The following is a 12,102-nucleotide window of genomic DNA, read 5'->3' on the forward strand; positions in this document are numbered from 1 at the left end:
GTTTATAATATGAGGAGGATCTTAGCACAAAAAAATAATATTCTTAATTAGATCATTTTGGTATCAGAGCAATAGGTTTTCTTTGTGGAAGAAGGATTTAATTATTTTCAAGTTTATGTCATGCTTACAAGGTTAAAACTCAAAAAAGGAGAAGGGAAGCTAGTTGGAAGCCCTGAAGCTGGGTCAAGGGGAAGGAGGGCAAGGAATCCACAATCTCCAACACCAATTCATCCTCAAGTTGCAGTTGAGACTTCAGTGAGAATGTATCATGAAGGAGAACCTACAAACATGACAGAAGATGAGAAGGGCTTCAGGAAGGCTTTCTTTGATATGACAAAGATGGTAAAGGTCCTCTATGAAGAGGGGAATACTAGGATGTAGGTGAAAGCTCAAAACCCCCCAAAGGAGAAGGTTCTTCAGGAGGAGGTAATGGAAATGAAGGTAAACCTCCACCCTCTCACCATCTTCTTCATCTTCTTCTTCATAAGCATCTTCACCCTCTTCCACTAACACAACCCTTACTCATACTCATCAACATACCTCAAAAGGAACTGATAAATCACCCTTACTAAAACTTGATGTTAAATTTGAGCTGCCCATGTATAATGGTGAATTGAATGTAGAGAATCTTGATAATTGGATTCGTCCGTTGGAGGTCTATTGCAGAATTCAAAACCTTCAAGAGGATGACATAAAGACACAAGAGGGAATATTCCTTGAGAATAGAGGGTGCAACACTTGTATGGTGGGAATCAAAGACACAAGAGGAGATTAAAAAAACATGGTAAGATCTCGATTTCTTGGTTAGATTTCATTGCTGCAATTAAAAGACAATTCTACCCTCTAGCTTATATGCAGAAAGCCATCATGAATTGGCATAACTTTAGACAATGTAAAGTTCAAAATGTGCAAGATTACACCCAAGAATTCAGAAAAAGGTCTCTAATGTTTGGTGTAGATTTGCAATCACAAGACACGTTGCTGAAGTACATAGGGGGTTTACACAATTACCTTAGTCATACTATCTTAATGTTTAATCCCAATAATTTAGATGATGTGTGTGTGCAAGCCACTCATATTGAGGCAAGAGGGAAAAAAACTCTAGAAGAAGGTAGTAAAAAGCCATTTAAGGGTAAAGAGAAAGAAAGGTTTTCAAGGGAAAGAAAAATGCATCCATTAAAAAGGAAGTAGAGAAAAGAATATCTAAACATTGTTCCAAAGAGGGTCACGATGAAGCTAATTGTTGGAAGCTTCATCCCGAGATGAAACCAAAGAAATTCAACAATAAAGGAAAAGAAAAGACAACTGCAGTCATTCAAGAGGATTTGGGATCCGATTCGGGTGATGAAACTAAAATTAAGCCATGGGTATGAAGGGAAAATAATTCATTGCTAGCACTAGTATATCAAATTGTGACACTAGTACTCCAAATGAAGAAACAAGGATTGAATTATTGCATATGAGGGTAATCTCAAAACATACAAAACATACACACTTTTTGATAGTGGGTCTGAAGCCAACTTGATATTTGATGATTTAGTCAAGAAACTTAATATTGAAACCATTTACATCCCAAGCCATATCCATTGGGTTGGATATTCAAGGAAACAAACTTACATGTTACAAGAAAAGGTATTATTCAAATTGCAATCAAAACAACCTTCATTGACAAAGTTGAATTAGACGTTGTACCGCTTGATATATCAGGAATTGTTTTGGGTAGTCCTTACCTCTATGATAGAAAAGCAGTCTTCTATCGTCATGAAAACAAGTACCACTTTTTCAAGGATGGAGTGGAGTATATTGTGAGATCTCATCGCAAGAAACTAAACCTTTCATTAGTTAATGTAGGGAAAATGAAAAGACTAGTGAATTCAAGCTAGAATTTAGTGCTTCTTATGATCAAACCTAATGTTGATGTTGATTATGAAGCGTTTGATGGTTGTAATTCAAATTGAAAACTGATTTGGTTGATGTTGTTAACCATGATGATGAGGTGTTTCAGGAAGCAAAGGGATTTCCTTTCAAGAGGAGAATCCAACATGAAATACCATTGTAGCCAAAGTGTCTTCGTTCTAACATTGACATGCATAGGTTTTCAAGAAGGGAAAGTGAAGAAATAACAAAGAAAATCCATGGGTTGTTGAACAAAAGGATCATCCAACCATATCCTTCACCATGTGGTGCACCTATTGTTTTGGTGCCCAAGAAGAATGGAGGTAATTTCATTTAATGGGACTCAAGAAGTGGCTATCACCAAAGTAGAGTTGTTGAAGGAGACATGTGGAAGACAACATTCAAAACCAAGCAAGGTTTGTTTGAATGGATTGTTATGATTTTTGGTCTTTGCCATGATCCTACTACTTTCATGCATATGAATAAATATGTATTGAAGCCATTTTTAGACATTATAGTCTACTTGGATGACATTTTGATTTTCATAAAATTTGATTATGAACATGTCATCTGTGAGAAAAAAATACTTGATGTCGTATGTCAAGGACATTTGTTATTGAAGATGTCAAAGTATATGTTGGATAAAACTTCTTTGATGTACTTGGGCCATGACATTGGAGAAGGTGAGATGAAGTTAGACCTCTCCAAGATTGATGCCATTATGTTTTGGTCAATGCTCAAGATAGTCATTTGGATAAGAGGTGTTTTGGGAGCAACCCAAAATTGAAGGAAAGAAATTGTTAATTTTTCTTCTATTGTAGCTCATTTGCATTCTTTGGTAGTTGTGAAAAAGGTCTTCCAGTGGGGAGGCAAACAACAAGTGGCATTTGATGCTTTGAAACAAAATATCAGTTCAACCTTTATACTTGCTCTTCTAAACTTGAAAAAGTCATTTGAGTTTCAGGTTGATGTATGCGACTATGCCATGGGCGCAGTCTTTATGCAATGTGGAAAGCCCATTTCATTTCATTCAGAAATTTACAATGGTGTAGTGTTTAAGTTGTAGCGACAAATACACTTTCATTGGATTGGTTTTCTTCTACTATTTCACTTGGTCAAAAGGTATAAGTGACAAGTTTGTTGATGTACTTTCTAAGCCTATAGTTTGTATAACTACGTTCTGTTGAAATGGGGTCCCCTGGGTCAGTTTTGGGGTTAAGATAACCCAAGTTTTGATGTAATTGTTATAAGTAATGTAAAGTCTCCGCGATTTATGGAATCGGAGTGCATAGATGGTTAGGAGTCAAAGGGGTTTTAGCCCCTTGTTTATGTAAAAGTTGAGTCAGTTTTGAGATCCACCCATGGTTCACGGACCATGGTATTGTATGTAAAAAGCTATAAATAGGTGTGTCTTAAAGAGTCTAAGGCAGGTCATGATGGATAATATATGAAGTCTGGGAAGTCTTAGCGTATAAAAGCAGGTTAGATAGGAGAGAAAGGTTCTGCAGCTGAGTGCGCAGAGAAATTAATAAAGAAGTTGATTATGGAGAAATCTTGTGTATTGATGTTTACTTCTATCTATGACTTATGTTGTTGATGAATAATATGTTTATGGAATAATGATCTAATGATGCGCCGTCCTATTGAATAACTGTTAGATGATGTATGCAAGCATGTTTATATAATTACATAAGGACTGTATTGAATTCTGTTATGGTTACTGAATAACTTAAGTAGATCTACATGAACACTAATTAAGGGTTTTTCTCCGATGCACGTAAGCGGATAATTCAACTAATAAAGGTCTGCTAAAGCCGACCGTAGAACTTTATGAAGGTCTAGAGGCCATTTAGACAAAGTTGCAGCACCAAGCCCTAAGGGATTGTATATTTGCGCAAAGGCATATCTGTGGGGCTAAAAGACTTCACACTCATCTATGTATGTAGAAACTTGGTTCTTTCATCCCCCCATACTTCTTTGGGTGAGACTGTATCCTGTGTTACACGGGTTGTTGCTGAAAGGTCTAGTAATGTAGGGATTTGTTGGTTGGTGCAACTAACTCTGAACTCAGGTCAGGACCCCCTAAGGCAAAAAATGGTTCCGTTGCTGAGACTAGAATCTACTTGAAGGAGATGTGTGATGTCGCATCACTGGAATCCAATGAAGAAAGAAATTGAAAAGTGGCTGGATAGAAAAATTCATGAATTTGCGGCACCAGAAAACAAGAATCCAGGCCAGTGGTTGGATAGATATTTGTATACGGAGATACAAGAAATTTTCTTTTGCACCTTCCAGATCGAATTATACGATTGTTTTGCTAAGTTCGCAAACGACCAAGGGAGGTGGAAGCTTGACGATCCAATAGTGTGGACTTTGGAGCTAGTGCGACGATTAGAAGCTCTGAAGACAAGATCGTGTGCGCTATTGATCATTGGCTCAATCGAATTATAGGAGGATTTGTTACAAAATTCATAGTTGAAACCTCAGTTAGCTACAACGAGGCGAAGCGAAGGTTTTTCAAGGGACCGCGAGGTAAGTCTTTAAGATCTTTGAATACTTGGATTAAGATGCTGTTATGTGAAAAAAGGGTTATGCCATTGCCTTGATGTTTAAAGGTACACGAAGTGGAAAACTCTTCAGAGATTGAGAAAGATCAGGTCCTGAATATAGCCCATTGATTGGAGCTCCTTCGATCGATGACGAGGGAGTGGTATAGGCTTCACCGCGGAGTGCTGTTCAACTGATAATACATGGTTTTCCATGGATACATCATCATCCACTCCACTCCACCTCCACCTCCACTGCATACACCTTCGCCCACACCTCCACCACCACCACCACCATTCAACATGTCGAACACAATGGAGTTTCCGATTTTCAAGGGCATAGGGAGTGAAGAAACAAATCAGTTTTGGTTTTTTGTGAATGTTGTGTGGACAGCGCAACAGATAACTGATGATAATATAGAGAAGGTGCAGTTGGTTAGCTTTGCAGGATCGCGCACTAACATGGTATGTTAAGTACTATTCTAATAATATTGTGGCAACACTAGTAGAAACTAAGGCTTATTTGAACAAAGAGTTTAGTAAGCCTAAGTTTGACTCGCAGTTAGTAGTTGGTTTCAAAATATCACAATGAGGGTCGATGAGATGCCTTGGGAGTTAGATAAAAGGTTGAAATGTGTGATTCGTGAAGCTAACATGCAACTCACAGATGGTCAACATCGTGAGTGGATTATAGCTTTGCTTTTGCCTCACCTGAGGATTGCTTTTTCGCAACAAAAGATAGGAACTCAAGCAGAAACTCTGGAAATAATGATGAGGTTGCACGTGACACCTATGCAAGATGCGACCTTGGGGGTATAACAAATCCATTCTCAGCTACAAAGCCTATGCTTAGAATTGCAAAGATTGAAGAAAGACAAGGAGGTTAAGCTAGAGGTATGTGCGGAAGTCTAGTGTCTGAAGTGTAAGAGCTAGGGGCATGATAAAGACCACTGTCCTGTAACTATATCACAGGAGGTGGATCGATTCCCCTGAGGCCAGAAGCTCCAGCAGGATTGAGCGTCGGGGCTACGCTATCGTGCACTATTTGTCAGGTTGCTCGAAAACATGCAACAAATAATTATCATTTGCTTCAAAAGTTCGTTCAGACACGACAACAATTTTTTTGTGCCTTCTGTAAATCTGTGGGCCATTATGAGTGCCACTGTCACAGCTATGAACTGATGATGGAAAGAACGACTACGTACCGGATGCAAGCAGAAACTCGCCCTTCAAATCAGGGTGCAGGAGGAGCGCGTGGAGGTTATAAAGAAGAGGACGGGGCCGCGGAGGAGGAGGACTTGGTAGAGGTCGCAGACAGGTTATTTGCTATAACTGTGGAACGCCAGGGCACTACGCGCAGGAGTTTTGGAATTAAACATGCCCGTCATGTCAATAATGCAACCAGTTTGACCACACTATAGAATAATGCCCTGTGTAGCCAAGATGCAGGAGAAGAAGGCACATCCTCAACAACCTACACAAAACTTACAAATGATGAGAGTTGAGCCCCACAAAGAAGATCAGAATGTGAGTATAGTGCTAATGAGAGGAATATCGACTAATGATGATAAGGGAAAGAAGCCTGAAGAGGATGGATGGGTCCGCAAGGTCCCATAAAAGGAAGTTGGTTTTGATCTGGAGCACGCTAAGGAAACTTTTATGGAAGCCAAGAAAAGCTTCGCTGAGGCCTCCACCTCAGGAAGCCGGAACAAAGTGCAAGAAACCAGTGCACCTACAGAGGTTGATTCCTCTATCCTGACTATGTTCTTGGAGACTTGCATGAAACTTCTGCGCGATAAAAAGCTGTGAAAGGCTTGCAGGAGTTAATAAACAAATGGACCAGCAAAGAAAACGCCCTTGATGGACACCGTGTAGTTAGAAAAATTGGCAAACATAAGGCAAGAACATGGCAGGAGATGAGGTTCACTGCGCAGATAGGAGAATATGAGATGGACCAGGTCATTTTGGATTTGGGGTCCGATGCGAAGTTTTTTCCAAAACAAACATGGGAAAGAATGGGGAGGGCTGCGCTGTAGTGGTCTCCGATTTAGCTCAGAATGGCAAACTAGCAGAAGATCATTCTGACGGGACAACTATATGGGGTAACAATTGATATAGAAGGTGCGAGTGCGATGGCTGACTTTGAAGTGATAGAGATTGTTGATGACAACAATCCATACCCTGCGCTCTTGGGAGTTGATTGGGCCATTAACATGAATGGAGTCATCAACTTGAAGAAGAGGATAATGTCATTTGAACGGAAATCGCTTCAAGTTGTAGTGCGTTGGACCCTGCAGAAGGGTCGCACTACACTGAACCGGTCTATGACTATGAAGAAAGTGAGGATGAGCTAGATCAAATCTACAAAATAACAGCGCGAGACCAGGACTATATCAATCCAATGATAGCTAGACGGATTGCATAGGACCGAGAGAGTTCCTGTACCTCTGATTCAGATGGAGACTTAGAGCACTGGTAGAATTGTTTGCATGAAGTATCTACATTGCGCTGCAACATGATGACTAGATCGCTGCACTGTGTTTCATTAGAGGTAAGGGAATTACCTTATTATGATGGTTAAATGATGTGGATAATTTTTTGGATTATTTTGAGTGTGAAGTCCCCAAGTAGCACCGCTTCCAAGCGTTAGATATGGCACTGCGCACTATGCCCGCACAATGGTTGGGTATGCACAAGGATAGCTTTGATGGATGGCGGGACTACAAAAGAATCATGAGATTGTGGTTTGGGCATCCTAACATTTGATTGGCCAAGAAATATGATGGGAGGGATGATACACGCGATCAACTAGCAAACTGGGCTAAAGCTTATGGAACAAAGACGTAGCTAGAGTGGGTACACTTATTTTGCTATACTTTGGATACAATCCCCAAGAACTGGTATTTGGAAATAGAGCTCCGCCATGACACCGTAGAGTGGGATATATTGAGGGGAAGGATTTTTATTGACCTTTAGTTTTGAAGATGGCTTTACAAGCATCGATGAAGCTTTACAGGAGATTAAGGCAGTGATCTTCAGAACGTCGCAAGAACCTATGGTATGGGTCCAGCCAGATTGGAGCACCCAGCTGCACCACATGCTGGAATGTTATAATGTGATAGCTTAAGGGGAGGATGATGATCAGAAAATATTAATATTCTAGAGGCCAAAGGGCATCGTGAAGTCAAGGGCCCACAAATAGACAACTTGAACATCACTGCGCCTTTGAAAACAATGAAAGTAAACATTGGGACTGAAGCAGAACTAATGTTTGCAAAGATTGGAGATTATTGGGACGATGCTACTATGGATAAGGTTGTTGAGGTACTCCGCGAATATCTGGATTTGTTCCCTACCAAGTTTTCGAACTTGAAGGGCATAATAGGAGACTTGGGTGTTATGAAAATCACTTTGAAGCGGAACGCGAAGGCTATTAAGCAGAGGCCTTCTAGCCCGAATCCTAACTATAGGGAAAAGGTTTGTCAGGAGTTGGATAAGATGCTGGAGGTGGGCATCATAGAACCTGTGGAGGAATCTGATTGGGTAAGCTCGATGGTGGCTTAGGAGAAGAAATAGAAGGATGAAATAAGGATTTGCATAGATCTGAGGAAGCTTAATGATGCATGTGTCCATGACCCATTTCCAACGCCATTTACATATGAAGTATTAAAAAACGTTGGAGCGTAGGAGGCCTACTCATTCACTGATGGATTTTCTGGGTACCATCAGATCAATATCGCACCAGAGGATACGAGCAAAACAACCTTTGTGACAGAACAGGGTTGCTTCCAGTATATTGTGATGCCGTTTGGACTCAAGAATGCGCCTGTGATATTCTCTCGCGTAGTTATAGCAACGTTTAAGGAATTCATTCATAAGTTCTTGGAAGTATACTTTGATGACTGGACAATGTTTGGGTTAGTGAAGCGCCATGTAGCAAGTCTACGCTTGATGTTGGATACATGTCGTAGGTACTAGATCACACTGAATATGAAGAAGTGCTTATTCTGTGTTCCCTTTGGGATTTTGCTGGGTCACATGGTATGCAAGCAAGGATTGATGGTGGACCCTGCAAAGATTGCGATAATAGTAAATTTGGAGGCCACGAGGAGTGTTAAGCAGCTGTGCGCGATGTTGGGACATACTGGATATTACCGAGAGTTCATCAAGACTTATGCTCAGATTACCGTGCCCATGGAGAAACTGTTGAAGAAGGATGCTACATTCTGTTGGGATGAAGAATGTCAGTGCAGTTTGGATGTATTGAAAGAAAATATGGTCACCGCGCCAATCTTGGTCTTCCCTGATTGGAAAAAGGAATTTCACGTACATGTTGATGCCTTGTGCATTGCGTTGGGAGCAGTGCTAACACAGGCGGGTGAGGGGGAAATGGACCATCCTATAACCTTCGCGAGTAGGAAATTATTGAAGGCCAAGAAGAATTACTCAATGATGGAGCACAAAGGGTTGTTTATGGTATATGCGCTTCAAAAGTTCAGGTACTATCTATTGGGAAGACATTTCAAAATGTACACAGATCATTCTGCCTTGAAATACCTAGTTAATAAGCCTGTGTTGGGGGGGAAGATCTGCAAATGGCTACTACTATTCCAAGAGTATGACTTTGAGGTAATTGTGAAGCCAGGGAGGTTAAATGCAAGACCTGATCATCTGTCGCGAATCGAAATCAGAGAGGAGCCTACTAATTTGGAGGAAGGGTTACCAGATGCGCAACTCTTCATAGTACGTGTAGCAGATAATCATTTTGCTGATATCATCCACTTTTTGACTACGAGGATGGCTCTAGAAGGGTATACGAGTTAGCAAAAGAAGGAATTAGTAGTGCGCGTGGCAAAATTTTCAGTGATTGTGGGACATTTGTATAATATGGGTGCAGATGAGATATTGCGACGATATGTGCCAAATTTTGAGAGGAATAGCATTCTTGCTGAAGGTCATGGAGGGTCTGCAGGAGGATACTGTGCAAGAAAAGTGACTGCGCAAAATATTTTGCGTGCAGATCTATGGTGGCCAACGCTCCAAAAGGATTCTAAAGTGTATTGTAAGGCATGCAATGCGTGTCAGTGAATGGGCAGACCATTGTGAAGGGATGAATTACCATTACAACCTCAAGTATCATTGCAGCCATTTGAAAAATGGTTGATTTATTTTGTTGGGCCAATTCAACCCCCAGGAAAGATGACCTGTGCGTGCTACATCATCACCGCAACAGAGTCTCTAACCGAATGGGTAGAGGCACAACTGGTTAAGGATTGTACAGGGGCTACAACAATGAATTTTTTGTTTGAATATGTCTTAACCAGATTTGGCTGGCCAAAGGTGTTGATGAGCGATTGGGGTATGCACTTTCTGAATGAAACAATCAGCGTGTTAACAGAGGAATTATAGGTCTACCATCAGAAGAGTACATCGTATCACCCGCAGGTGAATGGAACTGTTGAGGCCTACAACAAGATTTTGGAGAACGCACTGGCGAAGATCTGCAATGCGTAGTGAAATGATTGGGATGTGCACGTACCTGCAGTACTATAGGCATATAGGACTACTTGAAAGAAGCTGACAGGACAAACATCGTTTTGATTGGTCTATGGTGTAGAAGCTGAGATTCCTATGGAATATATTGTGCCTATTCTATGCATAGCAGCTCCCACAGGTATGGCAGATCGCGAAGCCGTGGAGGAACGGCTCGCACAACTGATGGAGTTTGAAGAGGACCGATTCTTGGCTGGATTCTGTCAACAAGTACAGAAAGAACGTGAAAAAGCATGGCACGATCGACACATCAAGCTTTGCACGTTCAAGGTAAATGACCTGGTGTTGTTATATGATAGTAAGTTTACTAAATTTCTGGGTAAATTTCAGATGCATTGGCTAGGGCCATATATTATCAAATAAATTACAGACGGAGGCACAATTCAGCTCGCGAAGCTGAATGACAAACCTTTTTTCGGGAAGAGTGAATGGAAGCTGATTAGATCTATATACAAGGGATCCTAAGCTATGACTATATGTCGGCAAGAGAGTCTTAGTGCTCCAGGCAGTTGCAAGGGAGCGCGAGACTATAAACTACACTGCCAAGATCGGAGGATTTTGCAGTAGGCGGGCTGCGTAGAAGATGGTGAAATTGCAATATATGAAGCTGCGCTATGGAGGGAGACGCCGCACAGCATAGAAAAAAACTAACCGTTGGAGTCACTATTCATGATTTGACAGCCAGAAGACGATTAAGAGGAGCAAGCTGATGACATTTAAGGCCAAAATCTTTGAATATATCTGCCAAAACAACATTAATGTTCGAAATTTGGGGGCAACGGTCAGATTTGAATTCAAAAACCCCTATAAATTATGCGTGTTGGTCCAACAAAGAACACTTTGCACACTTGGAGTTTTTGCTGAAACTTGCTATCTGTCACTTATGAGCCAAGCGTTTTGGTTTGCCCACATAGACATTTCCTTGGAAGCCTGTGAGCTATTTATGGAGAGGATGACTGTGACAAACTCCGTAGAAGCTTTGACTTCAGAAACCACTTTATCCGATGCCCCAGGCCATGAAATATCCAGTGACGAAGCTACTTCTACGGTACCCACGGTGCTGAGGTCACCAAGGCCAAAACAATCCATGGCGAAGGAAAAGCAACCTACAGTAAAGGAGAAGCAAAAGAAGCCGGTACAGATACACGCTTCCCCAAGGAAGCATACTGCGACACCTGCCCAAAAGAAAGATAAACAACCAGCAAAAAGAAAACATAAGGTTTTAGACCTGGAGACAGAAGAAGGCCAAGGAATGGAGGATATCGATGCTAAAGGTGGAGAGCCCATCACAAAGTTCCTTGGGTATATCCATCAGAGAAAGGAGAAGGAAAATATCACCAAAGACCCCGAATCGGACAAATTCACCATATCCACACCCCTGCTACCTAAGCAGGTGCCTTTTGAAGGTTCGCGGCTCACGTGAGTCTCGTTACTGAAGATGGAGGACAGGGACCTAGCGGATCACACTAAGTTCCCAGACTTAGTGACAGATAACTTCGTGAAACGAGTGTACTACAAAGATACAGGTGTGACAACGCTAGAACCAGAGGAATGGGTCTGCATTGTTGAGAAATCCGGGCTGCTCAACTTGCTTTGGGTGCCACATTAACACCGCACCTCAATTAACACAACTTGCATATGCCAACTTCTCACTCTGGTGCATGATGGGTGTTTATGGCTAGGAGGTCTGATACCCATCACATATATGCTTATTCACAGGATTACACGCTTGCTGCATGAAGGTTTGAACTCGACCAAGGAGTTTGGCAGAAAATAGGGGAGAAGGAGCTTGCTGAGTGGATGAAGAAGGAGTATGAACTGGTAAAGAAGGCGCGCTGGTATTCCATCCTGTTAATAAATGACCCTGTAGTTCAGTTGGCCACGCAGATATTGGTTGGAAAGGTGATGAGGAAATGCCGCACAAATGAAGTTCTGACGCTCGTAGTGTCTCTAGTGGCTCAGTGCGCGAAATTTGTAATGTTCAATTGGTCCAGATAACTATGCCAAGAATTCGTCGCGAATTTCCGCGAGGCCCAGGACAAAACCAAGCCATTTCATTACACTTGGTTACTTCTATCAATTATATTGGTTGCATGGGAACTGTTGG

Source organism: Pinus tabuliformis, chromosome 6 (genome assembly GCF_031772625.1).
Source record: "Pinus tabuliformis cultivar Carrire ecotype Pingquan chromosome 6, CPIR1, whole genome shotgun sequence".
Classification (NCBI taxonomy): Eukaryota; Viridiplantae; Streptophyta; class Pinopsida; order Pinales; family Pinaceae; genus Pinus; species Pinus tabuliformis.